The following is a 19932-nucleotide window of genomic DNA, read 5'->3' as shown; positions in this document are numbered from 1 at the left end:
GTGAGGAACCCAGCACATGTGGCCTCAAACCAGAAGACCCACATCACCAAGTGGCTGAGAGTGAGGCAGGCAGGAGTAGCCTCACAAAAAAAGAGCATATAGAATAAAAAAGATAAGGAATCCAGCAGTTGGAAACTCCCAGCACATGGCCCAGAACAGCAAGACTATGGGATCCAGGCTGGAGTGAACTCACACCAGTGGGCCCACGTCATGAAACTGTGAGCAACCCAATGTTGGGACTTCAGAGCAGAGGACCCACATCCCAATGGGGGTGGGACCCTGGCAGGAGTATCCTCGCAACACTGGGTGCCCATCAGAAAACTTGGGGAACCCAGCAGTTAGGGCCTGACCCAGGAGGGCCCTCATAACCCAGGGGAGCAGGCGCCCAGCAGGCTCCAACTGCCACCAGAGGGCCCACGTCGACAAAGAGACGTGTGCCAGCTAGGCAGGAGTGACCTCACAGAAGAGGTCCCAACTCACAGAAGGGTGAGGAACCCATCCAGGATTAGACTCTCACCATAGGACCCAAATTACCACGAGGTTCGGAACCAGGCAGGAGTGTCCTCACACCAGTGGGGCCACAACAGCGTATGATGAGGTACCCAGGACATGTGGCCTCCAACCAGAGGCCCCACATCACCAAGTGGCTGAGAGTGAGTCAGGCAGGAGTAGCCTCACAAGAGAGGGCCCATAGAATAAAAAAGATAAGGAATCCAGCAGTTGGACCTCCCAGCACATGGCCCAGAGCAGCAAGGCTATGGTATCCAGGCCGGAGTGAACTCACACCAGTGGGCCCACATCATGAAACTGTGAGCAACCCAGCACATGGGAACTCAGAGCAGAAGGCCCACATCCCCATGGGGATGGGAACCTGGCAGGAGTGTCCTCGCACCACTGGGCACACATCACAAAGTGTGGGGAGCCCTAAAGTTATTGCCTGAGGCCAGAGGGCGCTCATCACAAAGGGGCAGAGGCTCCCAGCAGGCACCAACTTCCAGGAGAGGCCCCACGTCGCCAAGGAGACGTGTGCCAGCTAGGCAGGAGTGACCCTATAGAAGAGGGCCCAACTCACAATAGCTTGAGGAACCCAGCCAGGATCAGACTCTCAGCAGAGGGACCACATTACCATGAGGTTCGGAACCAGACAGGAGTGTCCTTATTCCAGTGGGGCAACACCAGCGTAAGGTGAGGAACCCTGCACATGTGGCCTCAAACCAGAGGACCCACATCACCAAGCGGCTGGGAGTGAGGCAGGCAGGAATAGCCTCACAACAGAGGGCCCATACAATAAAAATGGTGAGGAATCCAGCAGTTGGAAACTCCCAGCAGGCGGCCCAGAACACCGAGGCTATGGGATGAAGGCCAGAGTGAACTCACACCAGAGGGCCCACATCATGAAACTGTGAGCAACCCAACACATGGGACCTCAGAGCAGAAGGCCCACATCCCCATGGGGATCGGAACTTGGCAGGAGTGTCCTCGCACCACTGGGCGCACATCAGAAAGTGTGGGGAGCCCAGAAATTATTGTCTGAGGCCAGAGGGCGCTAATCACCAAGGGGAGGAGGCTCCCAGCAGGCACCAACTGCCAGGAAAGGGCCCACGTCACCAAGGAGACATGTGCCAGCTAGGCAGGAATGACCTCAGAAAAGAGGGCCCACCTCACAGAAGGGTGAGGAACCCAGCCAGGATCAGACTCTTACCAGAGGGCCCACATTACCACGAGGTTCGGAACCCGGCAGCAGTTTCACCACTCCAGGGGGCCACACCAGCATAAGGTGAGGAGCCCAGCACATGTGGCCTCAAAGCAGAGGACCCACATCACAAAGTGGCTGAGAGTGAGGCAGGCAGGAGTATCCTCACAAGAGAGGGCCCACAGAATAAAAAAGATAAGGAATCCAGCAGTTGGAACCTCCCAGCACATGGCCCAGAGCAGCAAGGCAATGGGATCCAGGCTGGAGTGAACTCACACCAGTGGGCTCACATCATGAAACTGTGAGCAACCCAGCCGTTGGGACCTCAGAGCAGAAGACCCACATCCCAATGGGGGTGGGACCCTGTCAGGAGTATCCTCGCAACACTGGAAGCCCATCAGAAAACTTGGGGAACCCAGCAGTTAGGGCCTGACCCCAGAGGGCCCTCATCACCCAGGGGAAGAGGTGCCCAGCAGGCTCCAACTGCCACCAGAGGGCCCATGTCGCCAAGGAGACGTGTGCCAGCTAGGCAGGAGTGACCTCACAGAAGAGGGCCCACCTCACAGAAGAGTGAGGATCCCAGCCACGGTCAGACTCTCACCAGAGGGCCCACATCAACAAGGGGTTGGGAGTGAGGCAGGCAGAAGTACCTTCACAACAGAGGGTACATAGAATAAAAAATGTGAGGAATCCATCAGTTGGAACCTCCAAGCAGGCGACCCAGAGCACGGAGGCTATTGGATCCAGGCCTGAGTGAACTCACACCAGAGGGCCCACAACATGAAAATGTGAGCAACCCAGCCGTTGGGACCTCAGAGTATAAGTCCCACAGCCCCATGGGGATGGGAACCTGGCAGGAGTGTCCTCGCACCACTGGGTGCAATTCAGAAAATGTGGGGAGTCCAGAATTTAGGGCCTGACGCCAGAGGGCTCTCATCACCGAGGGGAGAAGGCTACCAGCCGGCTCCAACTGCCACCAGAGGCCCCACGTCGCCCAGGCGACGTACATGAGCCAGGCAGGAGTGACCTCACAGCAGAGGGCCCACCTCACACAAGGGTGAGGAACCCATCCAGCCACAGAATCTCACCAGAGGGCCCACAACACCAAGGGGACGGGAAACAGGCAGGAGTTTCTTCACACCAGTAGGGCCACACCATCGAAAGGTGAGGAAATCAGCACATGTGGACTCAAACAAGAGGAACCACATCACCAACACCTGTGGACTCAAACCAGAGGAACCACATCACCAAGCGGCTGAGAGTGAGTCAGGCAGGAGTAGCCTCACAAGAGAGGGCCCATAGAATAAAAAAGATAAGGAATCCAGCAGTTGGACCTCCCAGCACATGGCCCAGAGCAGCAAGGCTATGGTATCCAGGCCGGAGTGAACTCACACCAGTGGGCCCACATCATGAAACTGTGAGCAACCCAGCACATGGGAACTCAGAGCAGAAGGCCCACATCCCCATGGGGATGGGAACCTGGCAGGAGTGTCCTCGCACCACTGGGCACACATCACAAAGTGTGGGGAGCCCTAAAGTTATTGCCTGAGGCCAGAGGGCGCTCATCACAAAGGGGCAGAGGCTCCCAGCAGGCACCAACTTCCAGGAGAGGCCCCACGTCGCCAAGGAGACGTGTGCCAGCTAGGCAGGAGTGACCCTATAGAAGAGGGCCCAACTCACAATAGCTTGAGGAACCCAGCCAGGATCAGACTCTCAGCAGAGGGACCACATTACCATGAGGTTCGGAACCAGACAGGAGTGTCCTTATTCCAGTGGGGCAACACCAGCGTAAGGTGAGGAACCCTGCACATGTGGCCTCAAACCAGAGGACCCACATCACCAAGCGGCTGGGAGTGAGGCAGGCAGGAATAGCCTCACAACAGAGGGCCCATACAATAAAAATGGTGAGGAATCCAGCAGTTGGAAACTCCCAGCAGGCGGCCCAGAACACCGAGGCTATGGGATGAAGGCCAGAGTGAACTCACACCAGAGGGCCCACATCATGAAACTGTGAGCAACCCAACACATGGGACCTCAGAGCAGAAGGCCCACATCCCCATGGGGATCGGAACTTGGCAGGAGTGTCCTCGCACCACTGGGCGCACATCAGAAAGTGTGGGGAGCCCAGAAATTATTGTCTGAGGCCAGAGGGCGCTAATCACCAAGGGGAGGAGGCTCCCAGCAGGCACCAACTGCCAGGAAAGGGCCCACGTCACCAAGGAGACATGTGCCAGCTAGGCAGGAATGACCTCAGAAAAGAGGGCCCACCTCACAGAAGGGTGAGGAACCCAGCCAGGATCAGACTCTTAACCAGAGGGCCCACATTACCACGAGGTTCGGAACCCGGCAGCAGTTTCACCACTCCAGGGGGCCACACCAGCATAAGGTGAGGAACCCAGCACATGTGGCCTCAAAGCAGAGGACCCACATCACAAAGTGGCTGAGAGTGAGGCAGGCAGGAGTATCCTCACAAGAGAGGGCCCACAGAATAAAAAAGATAAGGAATCCAGCAGTTGGAACCTCCCAGCACATGGCCCAGAGCAGCAAGGCAATGGGATCCAGGCTGGAGTGAACTCACACCAGTGGGCTCACATCATGAAACTGTGAGCAACCCAGCCGTTGGGACCTCAGAGCAGAAGACCCACATCCCAATGGGGGTGGGACCCTGTCAGGAGTATCCTCGCAACACTGGAAGCCCATCAGAAAACTTGGGGAACCCAGCAGTTAGGGCCTGACCCCAGAGGGCCCTCATCACCCAGGGGAAGAGGTGCCCAGCAGGCTCCAACTGCCACCAGAGGGCCCATGTCGCCAAGGAGACGTGTGCCAGCTAGGCAGGAGTGACCTCACAGAAGAGGGCCCACCTCACAGAAGAGTGAGGATCCCAGCCACGGTCAGACTCTCACCAGAGGGCCCACATCAACAAGGGGTTGGGAGTGAGGCAGGCAGAAGTACCTTCACAACAGAGGGTACATAGAATAAAAAATGTGAGGAATCCATCAGTTGGAACCTCCAAGCAGGCGACCCAGAGCACGGAGGCTATTGGATCCAGGCCTGAGTGAACTCACACCAGAGGGCCCACAACATGAAAATGTGAGCAACCCAGCCGTTGGGACCTCAGAGTATAAGTCCCACAGCCCCATGGGGATGGGAACCTGGCAGGAGTGTCCTCGCACCACTGGGTGCAATTCAGAAAATGTGGGGAGTCCAGAATTTAGGGCCTGACGCCAGAGGGCTCTCATCACCGAGGGGAGAAGGCTACCAGCCGGCTCCAACTGCCACCAGAGGCCCCACGTCGCCCAGGCGACGTACATGAGCCAGGCAGGAGTGACCTCACAGCAGAGGGCCCACCTCACACAAGGGTGAGGAACCCATCCAGCCACAGAATCTCACCAGAGGGCCCACAACACCAAGGGGACGGGAAACAGGCAGGAGTTTCTTCACACCAGTAGGGCCACACCATCGAAAGGTGAGGAAATCAGCACATGTGGACTCAAACAAGAGGAACCACATCGCCAACACCTGTGGACTCAAACCAGAGGAACCACATCACCAAGCGGCTGAGAGTGAGTCAGGCAGGAGTAGCCTCACAAGAGAGGGCCCATAGAATAAAAAAGATAAGGAATCCAGCAGTTGGACCTCCCAGCACATGGCCCAGAGCAGCAAGGCTATGGTATCCAGGCCGGAGTGAACTCACACCAGTGGGCCCACATCATGAAACTGTGAGCAACCCAGCACATGGGAACTCAGAGCAGAAGGCCCACATCCCCATGGGGATGGGAACCTGGCAGGAGTGTCCTCGCACCACTGGGCACACATCACAAAGTGTGGGGAGCCCTAAAGTTATTGCCTGAGGCCAGAGGGCGCTCATCACAAAGGGGCAGAGGCTCCCAGCAGGCACCAACTTCCAGGAGAGGCCCCACGTCGCCAAGGAGACGTGTGCCAGCTAGGCAGGAGTGACCCTATAGAAGAGGGCCCAACTCACAATAGCTTGAGGAACCCAGCCAGGATCAGACTCTCAGCAGGGGGACCACATTACCATGAGGTTCGGAACCAGACAGGAGTGTTCTTATTCCAGTGGGGCAACACCAGCGTAAGGTGAGGAACCCTGCACATGTGGCCTCAAACCAGAGGACCCACATCACCAAGCGGCTGGGAGTGAGGCAGGCAGGAATAGCCTCACAACAGAGGGCCCATACAATAAAAATGGTGAGGAATCCAGCAGTTGGAAACTCCCAGCAGGCGGCCCAGAACACCGAGGCTATGGGATGAAGGCCAGAGTGAACTCACACCAGAGGGCCCACATCATGAAACTGTGAGCAACCCAACACATGGGACCTCAGAGCAGAAGGCCCACATCCCCATGGGGATCGGAACTTGGCAGGAGTGTCCTCGCACCACTGGGCGCACATCAGAAAGTGTGGGGAGCCCAGAAATTATTGTCTGAGGCCAGAGGGCGCTAATCACCAAGGGGAGGAGGCTCCCAGCAGGCACCAACTGCCAGGAAAGGGCCCACGTCACCAAGGAGACATGTGCCAGCTAGGCAGGAATGACCTCAGAAAAGAGGGCCCACCTCACAGAAGGGTGAGGAACCCAGCCAGGATCAGACTCTTAACCAGAGGGCCCACATTACCACGAGGTTCGGAACCCGGCAGCAGTTTCACCACTCCAGGGGGCCACACCAGCATAAGGTGAGGAACCCAGCACATGTGGCCTCAAACCAGAGGACCCACATCACAAAGTGGCTGAGAGTGAGGCAGGCAGGAGTATCCTCACAAGAGAGGGCCCACAGAATAAAAAAGATAAGGAATCCAGCAGTTGGAACCTCCCAGCACATGGCCCAGAGCAGCAAGGCAATGGGATCCAGGCTGGAGTGAACTCACACCAGTGGGCTCACATCATGAAACTGTGAGCAACCCAGCCGTTGGGACCTCAGAGCAGAAGACCCACATCCCAATGGGGGTGGGACCCTGTCAGGAGTATCCTCGCAACACTGGAAGCCCATCAGAAAACTTGGGGAACCCAGCAGTTAGGGCCTGACCCCAGAGGGCCCTCATCACCCAGGGGAAGAGGTGCCCAGCAGGCTCCAACTGCCACCAGAGGGCCCATGTCGCCAAGGAGACGTGTGCCAGCTAGGCAGGAGTGACCTCACAGAAGAGGGCCCACCTCACAGAAGAGTGAGGATCCCAGCCACGGTCAGACTCTCACCAGAGGGCCCACATCAACAAGGGGTTGGGAGTGAGGCAGGCAGAAGTACCTTCACAACAGAGGGTACATAGAATAAAAAATGTGAGGAATCCATCAGTTGGAACCTCCAAGCAGGCGACCCAGAGCACGGAGGCTATTGGATCCAGGCCTGAGTGAACTCACACCAGAGGGCCCACAACATGAAAATGTGAGCAACCCAGCCGTTGGGACCTCAGAGTATAAGTCCCACAGCCCCATGGGGATGGGAACCTGGCAGGAGTGTCCTCGCACCACTGGGTGCAATTCAGAAAATGTGGGGAGTCCAGAATTTAGGGCCTGACGCCAGAGGGCTCTCATCACCGAGGGGAGAAGGCTACCAGCCGGCTCCAACTGCCACCAGAGGCCCCACGTCGCCCAGGCGACGTACATGAGCCAGGCAGGAGTGACCTCACAGCAGAGGGCCCACCTCACACAAGGGTGAGGAACCCATCCAGCCACAGAATCTCACCAGAGGGCCCACAACACCAAGGGGACGGGAAACAGGCAGGAGTTTCTTCACACCAGTAGGGCCACACCATCGAAAGGTGAGGAAATCAGCACATGTGGACTCAAACAAGAGGAACCACATCACCAACACCTGTGGACTCAAACCAGAGGAACCACATCACCAAGCGGCTGAGAGTGAGTCAGGCAGGAGTAGCCTCACAAGAGAGGGCCCATAGAATAAAAAAGATAAGGAATCCAGCAGTTGGACCTCCCAGCACATGGCCCAGAGCAGCAAGGCTATGGTATCCAGGCCGGAGTGAACTCACACCAGTGGGCCCACATCATGAAACTGTGAGCAACCCAGCACATGGGAACTCAGAGCAGAAGGCCCACATCCCCATGGGGATGGGAACCTGGCAGGAGTGTCCTCGCACCACTGGGCACACATCACAAAGTGTGGGGAGCCCTAAAGTTATTGCCTGAGGCCAGAGGGCGCTCATCACAAAGGGGCAGAGGCTCCCAGCAGGCACCAACTTCCAGGAGAGGCCCCACGTCGCCAAGGAGACGTGTGCCAGCTAGGCAGGAGTGACCCTATAGAAGAGGGCCCAACTCACAATAGCTTGAGGAACCCAGCCAGGATCAGACTCTCAGCAGGGGGACCACATTACCATGAGGTTCGGAACCAGACAGGAGTGTCCTTATTCCAGTGGGGCAACACCAGCGTAAGGTGAGGAACCCTGCACATGTGGCCTCAAACCAGAGGACCCACATCACCAAGCGGCTGGGAGTGAGGCAGGCAGGAATAGCCTCACAACAGAGGGCCCATACAATAAAAATGGTGAGGAATCCAGCAGTTGGAAACTCCCAGCAGGCGGCCCAGAACACCGAGGCTATGGGATGAAGGCCAGAGTGAACTCACACCAGAGGGCCCACATCATGAAACTGTGAGCAACCCAACACATGGGACCTCAGAGCAGAAGGCCCACATCCCCATGGGGATCGGAACTTGGCAGGAGTGTCCTCGCACCACTGGGCGCACATCAGAAAGTGTGGGGAGCCCAGAAATTATTGTCTGAGGCCAGAGGGCGCTAATCACCAAGGGGAGGAGGCTCCCAGCAGGCACCAACTGCCAGGAAAGGGCCCACGTCACCAAGGAGACATGTGCCAGCTAGGCAGGAATGACCTCAGAAAAGAGGGCCCACCTCACAGAAGGGTGAGGAACCCAGCCAGGATCAGACTCTTAACCAGAGGGCCCACATTACCACGAGGTTCGGAACCCGGCAGCAGTTTCACCACTCCAGGGGGCCACACCAGCATAAGGTGAGGAACCCAGCACATGTGGCCTCAAAGCAGAGGACCCACATCACAAAGTGGCTGAGAGTGAGGCAGGCAGGAGTATCCTCACAAGAGAGGGCCCACAGAATAAAAAAGATAAGGAATCCAGCAGTTGGAACCTCCCAGCACATGGCCCAGAGCAGCAAGGCAATGGGATCCAGGCCGGAGTGAACTCACACCAGTGGGCTCACATCATGAAACTGTGAGCAACCCAGCCGTTGGGACCTCAGAGCAGAAGACCCACATCCCAATGGGGGTGGGACCCTGTCAGGAGTATCCTCGCAACACTGGAAGCCCATCAGAAAACTTGGGGAACCCAGCAGTTAGGGCCTGACCCCAGAGGGCCCTCATCACCCAGGGGAAGAGGTGCCCAGCAGGCTCCAACTGCCACCAGAGGGCCCATGTCGCCAAGGAGACGTGTGCCAGCTAGGCAGGAGTGACCTCACAGAAGAGGGCCCACCTCACAGAAGAGTGAGGATCCCAGCCACGGTCAGACTCTCACCAGAGGGCCCACATCAACAAGGGGTTGGGAGTGAGGCAGGCAGAAGTACCTTCACAACAGAGGGTACATAGAATAAAAAATGTGAGGAATCCATCAGTTGGAACCTCCAAGCAGGCGACCCAGAGCACGGAGGCTATTGGATCCAGGCCTGAGTGAACTCACACCAGAGGGCCCACAACATGAAAATGTGAGCAACCCAGCCGTTGGGACCTCAGAGTATAAGTCCCACAGCCCCATGGGGATGGGAACCTGGCAGGAGTGTCCTCGCACCACTGGGTGCAATTCAGAAAATGTGGGGAGTCCAGAATTTAGGGCCTGACGCCAGAGGGCTCTCATCACCGAGGGGAGAAGGCTACCAGCCGGCTCCAACTGCCACCAGAGGCCCCACGTCGCCCAGGCGACGTACATGAGCCAGGCAGGAGTGACCTCACAGCAGAGGGCCCACCTCACACAAGGGTGAGGAACCCATCCAGCCACAGAATCTCACCAGAGGGCCCACAACACCAAGGGGACGGGAAACAGGCAGGAGTTTCTTCACACCAGTAGGGCCACACCATCGAAAGGTGAGGAAATCAGCACATGTGGACTCAAACAAGAGGAACCACATCACCAACACCTGTGGACTCAAACCAGAGGAACCACATCACCAAGCGGCTGAGAGTGAGTCAGGCAGGAGTAGCCTCACAAGAGAGGGCCCATAGAATAAAAAAGATAAGGAATCCAGCAGTTGGACCTCCCAGCACATGGCCCAGAGCAGCAAGGCTATGGTATCCAGGCCGGAGTGAACTCACACCAGTGGGCCCACATCATGAAACTGTGAGCAACCCAGCACATGGGAACTCAGAGCAGAAGGCCCACATCCCCATGGGGATGGGAACCTGGCAGGAGTGTCCTCGCACCACTGGGCACACATCACAAAGTGTGGGGAGCCCTAAAGTTATTGCCTGAGGCCAGAGGGCGCTCATCACAAAGGGGCAGAGGCTCCCAGCAGGCACCAACTTCCAGGAGAGGCCCCACGTCGCCAAGGAGACGTGTGCCAGCTAGGCAGGAGTGACCCTATAGAAGAGGGCCCAACTCACAATAGCTTGAGGAACCCAGCCAGGATCAGACTCTCAGCAGGGGGACCACATTACCATGAGGTTCGGAACCAGACAGGAGTGTCCTTATTCCAGTGGGGCAACACCAGCGTAAGGTGAGGAACCCTGCACATGTGGCCTCAAACCAGAGGACCCACATCACCAAGCGGCTGGGAGTGAGGCAGGCAGGAATAGCCTCACAACAGAGGGCCCATACAATAAAAATGGTGAGGAATCCAGCAGTTGGAAACTCCCAGCAGGCGGCCCAGAACACCGAGGCTATGGGATGAAGGCCAGAGTGAACTCACACCAGAGGGCCCACATCATGAAACTGTGAGCAACCCAACACATGGGACCTCAGAGCAGAAGGCCCACATCCCCATGGGGATCGGAACTTGGCAGGAGTGTCCTCGCACCACTGGGCGCACATCAGAAAGTGTGGGGAGCCCAGAAATTATTGTCTGAGGCCAGAGGGCGCTAATCACCAAGGGGAGGAGGCTCCCAGCAGGCACCAACTGCCAGGAAAGGGCCCACGTCACCAAGGAGACATGTGCCAGCTAGGCAGGAATGACCTCAGAAAAGAGGGCCCACCTCACAGAAGGGTGAGGAACCCAGCCAGGATCAGACTCTTAACCAGAGGGCCCACATTACCACGAGGTTCGGAACCCGGCAGCAGTTTCACCACTCCAGGGGGCCACACCAGCATAAGGTGAGGAACCCAGCACATGTGGCCTCAAAGCAGAGGACCCACATCACAAAGTGGCTGAGAGTGAGGCAGGCAGGAGTATCCTCACAAGAGAGGGCCCACAGAATAAAAAAGATAAGGAATCCAGCAGTTGGAACCTCCCAGCACATGGCCCAGAGCAGCAAGGCAATGGGATCCAGGCTGGAGTGAACTCACACCAGTGGGCTCACATCATGAAACTGTGAGCAACCCAGCCGTTGGGACCTCAGAGCAGAAGACCCACATCCCAATGGGGGTGGGACCCTGTCAGGAGTATCCTCGCAACACTGGAAGCCCATCAGAAAACTTGGGGAACCCAGCAGTTAGGGCCTGACCCCAGAGGGCCCTCATCACCCAGGGGAAGAGGTGCCCAGCAGGCTCCAACTGCCACCAGAGGGCCCATGTCGCCAAGGAGACGTGTGCCAGCTAGGCAGGAGTGACCTCACAGAAGAGGGCCCACCTCACAGAAGAGTGAGGATCCCAGCCACGGTCAGACTCTCACCAGAGGGCCCACATCAACAAGGGGTTGGGAGTGAGGCAGGCAGAAGTACCTTCACAACAGAGGGTACATAGAATAAAAAATGTGAGGAATCCATCAGTTGGAACCTCCAAGCAGGCGACCCAGAGCACGGAGGCTATTGGATCCAGGCCTGAGTGAACTCACACCAGAGGGCCCACAACATGAAAATGTGAGCAACCCAGCCGTTGGGACCTCAGAGTATAAGTCCCACAGCCCCATGGGGATGGGAACCTGGCAGGAGTGTCCTCGCACCACTGGGTGCAATTCAGAAAATGTGGGGAGTCCAGAATTTAGGGCCTGACGCCAGAGGGCTCTCATCACCGAGGGGAGAAGGCTACCAGCCGGCTCCAACTGCCACCAGAGGCCCCACGTCGCCCAGGCGACGTACATGAGCCAGGCAGGAGTGACCTCACAGCAGAGGGCCCACCTCACACAAGGGTGAGGAACCCATCCAGCCACAGAATCTCACCAGAGGGCCCACAACACCAAGGGGACGGGAAACAGGCAGGAGTTTCTTCACACCAGTAGGGCCACACCATCGAAAGGTGAGGAAATCAGCACATGTGGACTCAAACAAGAGGAACCACATCACCAACACCTGTGGACTCAAACCAGAGGAACCACATCACCAAGCGGCTGAGAGTGAGTCAGGCAGGAGTAGCCTCACAAGAGAGGGCCCATAGAATAAAAAAGATAAGGAATCCAGCAGTTGGACCTCCCAGCACATGGCCCAGAGCAGCAAGGCTATGGTATCCAGGCCGGAGTGAACTCACACCAGTGGGCCCACATCATGAAACTGTGAGCAACCCAGCACATGGGAACTCAGAGCAGAAGGCCCACATCCCCATGGGGATGGGAACCTGGCAGGAGTGTCCTCGCACCACTGGGCACACATCACAAAGTGTGGGGAGCCCTAAAGTTATTGCCTGAGGCCAGAGGGCGCTCATCACAAAGGGGCAGAGGCTCCCAGCAGGCACCAACTTCCAGGAGAGGCCCCACGTCGCCAAGGAGACGTGTGCCAGCTAGGCAGGAGTGACCCTATAGAAGAGGGCCCAACTCACAATAGCTTGAGGAACCCAGCCAGGATCAGACTCTCAGCAGGGGGACCACATTACCATGAGGTTCGGAACCAGACAGGAGTGTCCTTATTCCAGTGGGGCAACACCAGCGTAAGGTGAGGAACCCTGCACATGTGGCCTCAAACCAGAGGACCCACATCACCAAGCGGCTGGGAGTGAGGCAGGCAGGAATAGCCTCACAACAGAGGGCCCATACAATAAAAATGGTGAGGAATCCAGCAGTTGGAAACTCCCAGCAGGCGGCCCAGAACACCGAGGCTATGGGATGAAGGCCAGAGTGAACTCACACCAGAGGGCCCACATCATGAAACTGTGAGCAACCCAACACATGGGACCTCAGAGCAGAAGGCCCACATCCCCATGGGGATCGGAACTTGGCAGGAGTGTCCTCGCACCACTGGGCGCACATCAGAAAGTGTGGGGAGCCCAGAAATTATTGTCTGAGGCCAGAGGGCGCTAATCACCAAGGGGAGGAGGCTCCCAGCAGGCACCAACTGCCAGGAAAGGGCCCACGTCACCAAGGAGACATGTGCCAGCTAGGCAGGAATGACCTCAGAAAAGAGGGCCCACCTCACAGAAGGGTGAGGAACCCAGCCAGGATCAGACTCTTAACCAGAGGGCCCACATTACCACGAGGTTCGGAACCCGGCAGCAGTTTCACCACTCCAGGGGGCCACACCAGCATAAGGTGAGGAACCCAGCACATGTGGCCTCAAAGCAGAGGACCCACATCACAAAGTGGCTGAGAGTGAGGCAGGCAGGAGTATCCTCACAAGAGAGGGCCCACAGAATAAAAAAGATAAGGAATCCAGCAGTTGGAACCTCCCAGCACATGGCCCAGAGCAGCAAGGCAATGGGATCCAGGCTGGAGTGAACTCACACCAGTGGGCTCACATCATGAAACTGTGAGCAACCCAGCCGTTGGGACCTCAGAGCAGAAGACCCACATCCCAATGGGGGTGGGACCCTGTCAGGAGTATCCTCGCAACACTGGAAGCCCATCAGAAAACTTGGGGAACCCAGCAGTTAGGGCCTGACCCCAGAGGGCCCTCATCACCCAGGGGAAGAGGTGCCCAGCAGGCTCCAACTGCCACCAGAGGGCCCATGTCGCCAAGGAGACGTGTGCCAGCTAGGCAGGAGTGACCTCACAGAAGAGGGCCCACCTCACAGAAGAGTGAGGATCCCAGCCACGGTCAGACTCTCACCAGAGGGCTCACATCAACAAGGGGTTGGGAGTGAGGCAGGCAGAAGTACCTTCACAACAGAGGGTACATAGAATAAAAAATGTGAGGAATCCATCAGTTGGAACCTCCAAGCAGGCGACCCAGAGCACGGAGGCTATTGGATCCAGGCCTGAGTGAACTCACACCAGAGGGCCCACAACATGAAAATGTGAGCAACCCAGCCGTTGGGACCTCAGAGTATAAGTCCCACAGCCCCATGGGGATGGGAACCTGGCAGGAGTGTCCTCGCACCACTGGGTGCAATTCAGAAAATGTGGGGAGTCCAGAATTTAGGGCCTGACGCCAGAGGGCTCTCATCACCGAGGGGAGAAGGCTACCAGCCGGCTCCAACTGCCACCAGAGGCCCCACGTCGCCCAGGCGACGTACATGAGCCAGGCAGGAGTGACCTCACAGCAGAGGGCCCACCTCACACAAGGGTGAGGAACCCATCCAGCCACAGAATCTCACCAGAGGGCCCACAACACCAAGGGGACGGGAAACAGGCAGGAGTTTCTTCACACCAGTAGGGCCACACCATCGAAAGGTGAGGAAATCAGCACATGTGGACTCAAACAAGAGGAATCACATCACCAACACCTGTGGACTCAAACCAGAGGAACCACATCACCAAGCGGCTGAGAGTGAGTCAGGCAGGAGTAGCCTCACAAGAGAGGGCCCATAGAATAAAAAAGATAAGGAATCCAGCAGTTGGACCTCCCAGCACATGGCCCAGAGCCGCAAGGCTATGGTATCCAGGCCGGAGTGAACTCACACCAGTGGGCCCACATCATGAAACTGTGAGCAACCCAGCACATGGGAACTCAGAGCAGAAGGCCCACATCCCCATGGGGATGGGAACCTGGCAGGAGTGTCCTCGCACCACTGGGCACACATCACAAAGTGTGGGGAGCCCTAAAGTTATTGCCTGAGGCCAGAGGGCGCTCATCACAAAGGGGCAGAGGCTCCCAGCAGGCACCAACTTCCAGGAGAGGCCCCACGTCGCCAAGGAGACGTGTGCCAGCTAGGCAGGAGTGACCCTATAGAAGAGGGCCCAACTCACAATAGCTTGAGGAACCCAGCCAGGATCAGACTCTCAGCAGGGGGACCACATTACCATGAGGTTCGGAACCAGACAGGAGTGTCCTTATTCCAGTGGGGCAACACCAGCGTAAGGTGAGGAACCCTGCACATGTGGCCTCAAACCAGAGGACCCACATCACCAAGCGGCTGGGAGTGAGGCAGGCAGGAATAGCCTCACAACAGAGGGCCCATACAATAAAAATGGTGAGGAATCCAGCAGTTGGAAACTCCCAGCAGGCGGCCCAGAACACCGAGGCTATGGGATGAAGGCCAGAGTGAACTCACACCAGAGGGCCCACATCATGAAACTGTGAGCAACCCAACACATGGGACCTCAGAGCAGAAGGCCCACATCCCCATGGGGATCGGAACTTGGCAGGAGTGTCCTCGCACCACTGGGCGCACATCAGAAAGTGTGGGGAGCCCAGAAATTATTGTCTGAGGCCAGAGGGCGCTAATCACCAAGGGGAGGAGGCTCCCAGCAGGCACCAACTGCCAGGAAAGGGCCCACGTCACCAAGGAGACATGTGCCAGCTAGGCAGGAATGACCTCAGAAAAGAGGGCCCACCTCACAGAAGGGTGAGGAACCCAGCCAGGATCAGACTCTTAACCAGAGGGCCCACATTACCACGAGGTTCGGAACCCGGCAGCAGTTTCACCACTCCAGGGGGCCACACCAGCATAAGGTGAGGAACCCAGCACATGTGGCCTCAAAGCAGAGGACCCACATCACAAAGTGGCTGAGAGTGAGGCAGGCAGGAGTATCCTCACAAGAGAGGGCCCACAGAATAAAAAAGATAAGGAATCCAGCAGTTGGAACCTCCCAGCACATGGCCCAGAGCAGCAAGGCAATGGGATCCAGGCTGGAGTGAACTCACACCAGTGGGCTCACATCATGAAACTGTGAGCAACCCAGCCGTTGGGACCTCAGAGCAGAAGACCCACATCCCAATGGGGGTGGGACCCTGTCAGGAGTATCCTCGCAACACTGGAAGCCCATCAGAAAACTTGGGGAACCCAGCAGTTAGGGCCTGACCCCAGAGGGCCCTCATCACCCAGGGGAAGAGGTGCCCAGCAGGCTCCAACTGCCACCAGAGGGCCCATGTCGCCAAGGAGACGTGTGCCAGCTAGGCAGGAGTGACCTCACAGAAGAGGGCCCACCTCACAGAAGAGTGAGGATCCCAGCCACGGTCAGACTCTCACCAGAGGGCCCACATCAACAAGGGGTTGGGAGTGAGGCAGGCAGAAGTACCTTCACAACAGAGGGTACATAGAATAAAAAATGTGAGGAATCCATCAGTTGGAACCTCCAAGCAGGCGACCCAGAGCACGGAGGCTATTGGATCCAGGCCTGAGTGAACTCACACCAGAGGGCCCACAACATGAAAATGTGAGCAACCCAGCCGTTGGGACCTCAGAGTATAAGTCCCACAGCCCCATGGGGATGGGAACCTGGCAGGAGTGTCCTCGCACCACTGGGTGCAATTCAGAAAATGTGGGGAGTCCAGAATTTAGGGCCTGACGCCAGAGGGCTCTCATCACCGAGGGGAGAAGGCTACCAGCCGGCTCCAACTGCCACCAGAGGCCCCACGTCGCCCAGGCGACGTACATGAGCCAGGCAGGAGTGACCTCACAGCAGAGGGCCCACCTCACACAAGGGTGAGGAACCCATCCAGCCACAGAATCTCACCAGAGGGCCCACAACACCAAGGGGACGGGAAACAGGCAGGAGTTTCTTCACACCAGTAGGGCCACACCATCGAAAGGTGAGGAAATCAGCACATGTGGACTCAAACAAGAGGAACCACATCACCAACACCTGTGGACTCAAACCAGAGGAACCACATCACCAAGCGGCTGAGAGTGAGTCAGGCAGGAGTAGCCTCACAAGAGAGGGCCCATAGAATAAAAAAGATAAGGAATCCAGCAGTTGGACCTCCCAGCACATGGCCCAGAGCAGCAAGGCTATGGTATCCAGGCCGGAGTGAACTCACACCAGTGGGCCCACATCATGAAACTGTGAGCAACCCAGCACATGGGAACTCAGAGCAGAAGGCCCACATCCCCATGGGGATGGGAACCTGGCAGGAGTGTCCTCGCACCACTGGGCACACATCACAAAGTGTGGGGAGCCCTAAAGTTATTGCCTGAGGCCAGAGGGCGCTCATCACAAAGGGGCAGAGGCTCCCAGCAGGCACCAACTTCCAGGAGAGGCCCCACGTCGCCAAGGAGACGTGTGCCAGCTAGGCAGGAGTGACCCTATAGAAGAGGGCCCAACTCACAATAGCTTGAGGAACCCAGCCAGGATCAGACTCTCAGCAGGGGGACCACATTACCATGAGGTTCGGAACCAGACAGGAGTGTCCTTATTCCAGTGGGGCAACACCAGCGTAAGGTGAGGAACCCTGCACATGTGGCCTCAAACCAGAGGACCCACATCACCAAGCGGCTGGGAGTGAGGCAGGCAGGAATAGCCTCACAACAGAGGGCCCATACAATAAAAATGGTGAGGAATCCAGCAGTTGGAAACTCCCAGCAGGCGGCCCAGAACACCGAGGCTATGGGATGAAGGCCAGAGTGAACTCACACCAGAGGGCCCACATCATGAAACTGTGAGCAACCCAACACATGGGACCTCAGAGCAGAAGGCCCACATCCCCATGGGGATCGGAACTTGGCAGGAGTGTCCTCGCACCACTGGGCGCACATCAGAAAGTGTGGGGAGCCCAGAAATTATTGTCTGAGGCCAGAGGGCGCTAATCACCAAGGGGAGGAGGCTCCCAGCAGGCACCAACTGCCAGGAAAGGGCCCACGTCACCAAGGAGACATGTGCCAGCTAGGCAGGAATGACCTCAGAAAAGAGGGCCCACCTCACAGAAGGGTGAGGAACCCAGCCAGGATCAGACTCTTAACCAGAGGGCCCACATTACCACGAGGTTCGGAACCCGGCAGCAGTTTCACCACTCCAGGGGGCCACACCAGCATAAGGTGAGGAACCCAGCACATGTGGCCTCAAAGCAGAGGACCCACATCACAAAGTGGCTGAGAGTGAGGCAGGCAGGAGTATCCTCACAAGAGAGGGCCCACAGAATAAAAAAGATAAGGAATCCAGCAGTTGGAACCTCCCAGCACATGGCCCAGAGCAGCAAGGCAATGGGATCCAGGCTGGAGTGAACTCACACCAGTGGGCTCACATCATGAAACTGTGAGCAACCCAGCCGTTGGGACCTCAGAGCAGAAGACCCACATCCCAATGGGGGTGGGACCCTGTCAGGAGTATCCTCGCAACACTGGAAGCCCATCAGAAAACTTGGGGAACCCAGCAGTTAGGGCCTGACCCCAGAGGGCCCTCATCACCCAGGGGAAGAGGTGCCCAGCAGGCTCCAACTGCCACCAGAGGGCCCATGTCGCCAAGGAGACGTGTGCCAGCTAGGCAGGAGTGACCTCACAGAAGAGGGCCCACCTCACAGAAGAGTGAGGATCCCAGCCACGGTCAGACTCTCACCAGAGGGCCCACATCAACAAGGGGTTGGGAGTGAGGCAGGCAGAAGTACCTTCACAACAGAGGGTACATAGAATAAAAAATGTGAGGAATCCATCAGTTGGAACCTCCAAGCAGGCGACCCAGAGCACGGAGGCTATTGGATCCAGGCCTGAGTGAACTCACACCAGAGGGCCCACAACATGAAAATGTGAGCAACCCAGCCGTTGGGACCTCAGAGTATAAGTCCCACAGCCCCATGGGGATGGGAACCTGGCAGGAGTGTCCTCGCACCACTGGGTGCAATTCAGAAAATGTGGGGAGTCCAGAATTTAGGGCCTGACGCCAGAGGGCTCTCATCACCGAGGGGAGAAGGCTACCAGCCGGCTCCAACTGCCACCAGAGGCCCCACGTCGCCCAGGCGACGTACATGAGCCAGGCAGGAGTGACCTCACAGCAGAGGGCCCACCTCACACAAGGGTGAGGAACCCATCCAGCCACAGAATCTCACCAGAGGGCCCACAACACCAAGGGGACGGGAAACAGGCAGGAGTTTCTTCACACCAGTAGGGCCACACCATCGAAAGGTGAGGAAATCAGCACATGTGGACTCAAACAAGAGGAACCACATCACCAACACCTGTGGACTCAAACCAGAGGAACCACATCACCAAGCGGCTGAGAGTGAGTCAGGCAGGAGTAGCCTCACAAGAGAGGGCCCATAGAATAAAAAAGATAAGGAATCCAGCAGTTGGACCTCCCAGCACATGGCCCAGAGCAGCAAGGCTATGGTATCCAGGCCGGAGTGAACTCACACCAGTGGGCCCACATCATGAAACTGTGAGCAACCCAGCACATGGGAACTCAGAGCAGAAGGCCCACATCCCCATGGGGATGGGAACCTGGCAGGAGTGTCCTCGCACCACTGGGCACACATCACAAAGTGTGGGGAGCCCTAAAGTTATTGCCTGAGGCCAGAGGGCGCTCATCACAAAGGGGCAGAGGCTCCCAGCAGGCACCAACTTCCAGGAGAGGCCCCACGTCGCCAAGGAGACGTGTGCCAGCTAGGCAGGAGTGACCCTATAGAAGAGGGCCCAACTCACAATAGCTTGAGGAACCCAGCCAGGATCAGACTCTCAGCAGGGGGACCACATTACCATGAGGTTCGGAACCAGACAGGAGTGTCCTTATTCCAGTGGGGCAACACCAGCGTAAGGTGAGGAACCCTGCACATGTGGCCTCAAACCAGAGGACCCACATCACCAAGCGGCTGGGAGTGAGGCAGGCAGGAATAGCCTCACAACAGAGGGCCCATACAATAAAAATGGTGAGGAATCCAGCAGTTGGAAACTCCCAGCAGGCGGCCCAGAACACCGAGGCTATGGGATGAAGGCCAGAGTGAACTCACACCAGAGGGCCCACATCATGAAACTGTGAGCAACCCAACACATGGGACCTCAGAGCAGAAGGCCCACATCCCCATGGGGATCGGAACTTGGCAGGAGTGTCCTCGCACCACTGGGCGCACATCAGAAAGTGTGGGGAGCC

The sequence above is a fragment of the Globicephala melas genome, unplaced genomic scaffold, assembly GCF_963455315.2.
Source record: "Globicephala melas unplaced genomic scaffold, mGloMel1.2 SCAFFOLD_526, whole genome shotgun sequence".
In the NCBI taxonomy this organism is placed as follows: Eukaryota; Metazoa; Chordata; class Mammalia; order Artiodactyla; family Delphinidae; genus Globicephala; species Globicephala melas.
Note: the sequence above shows the minus strand (reverse complement) of the source record.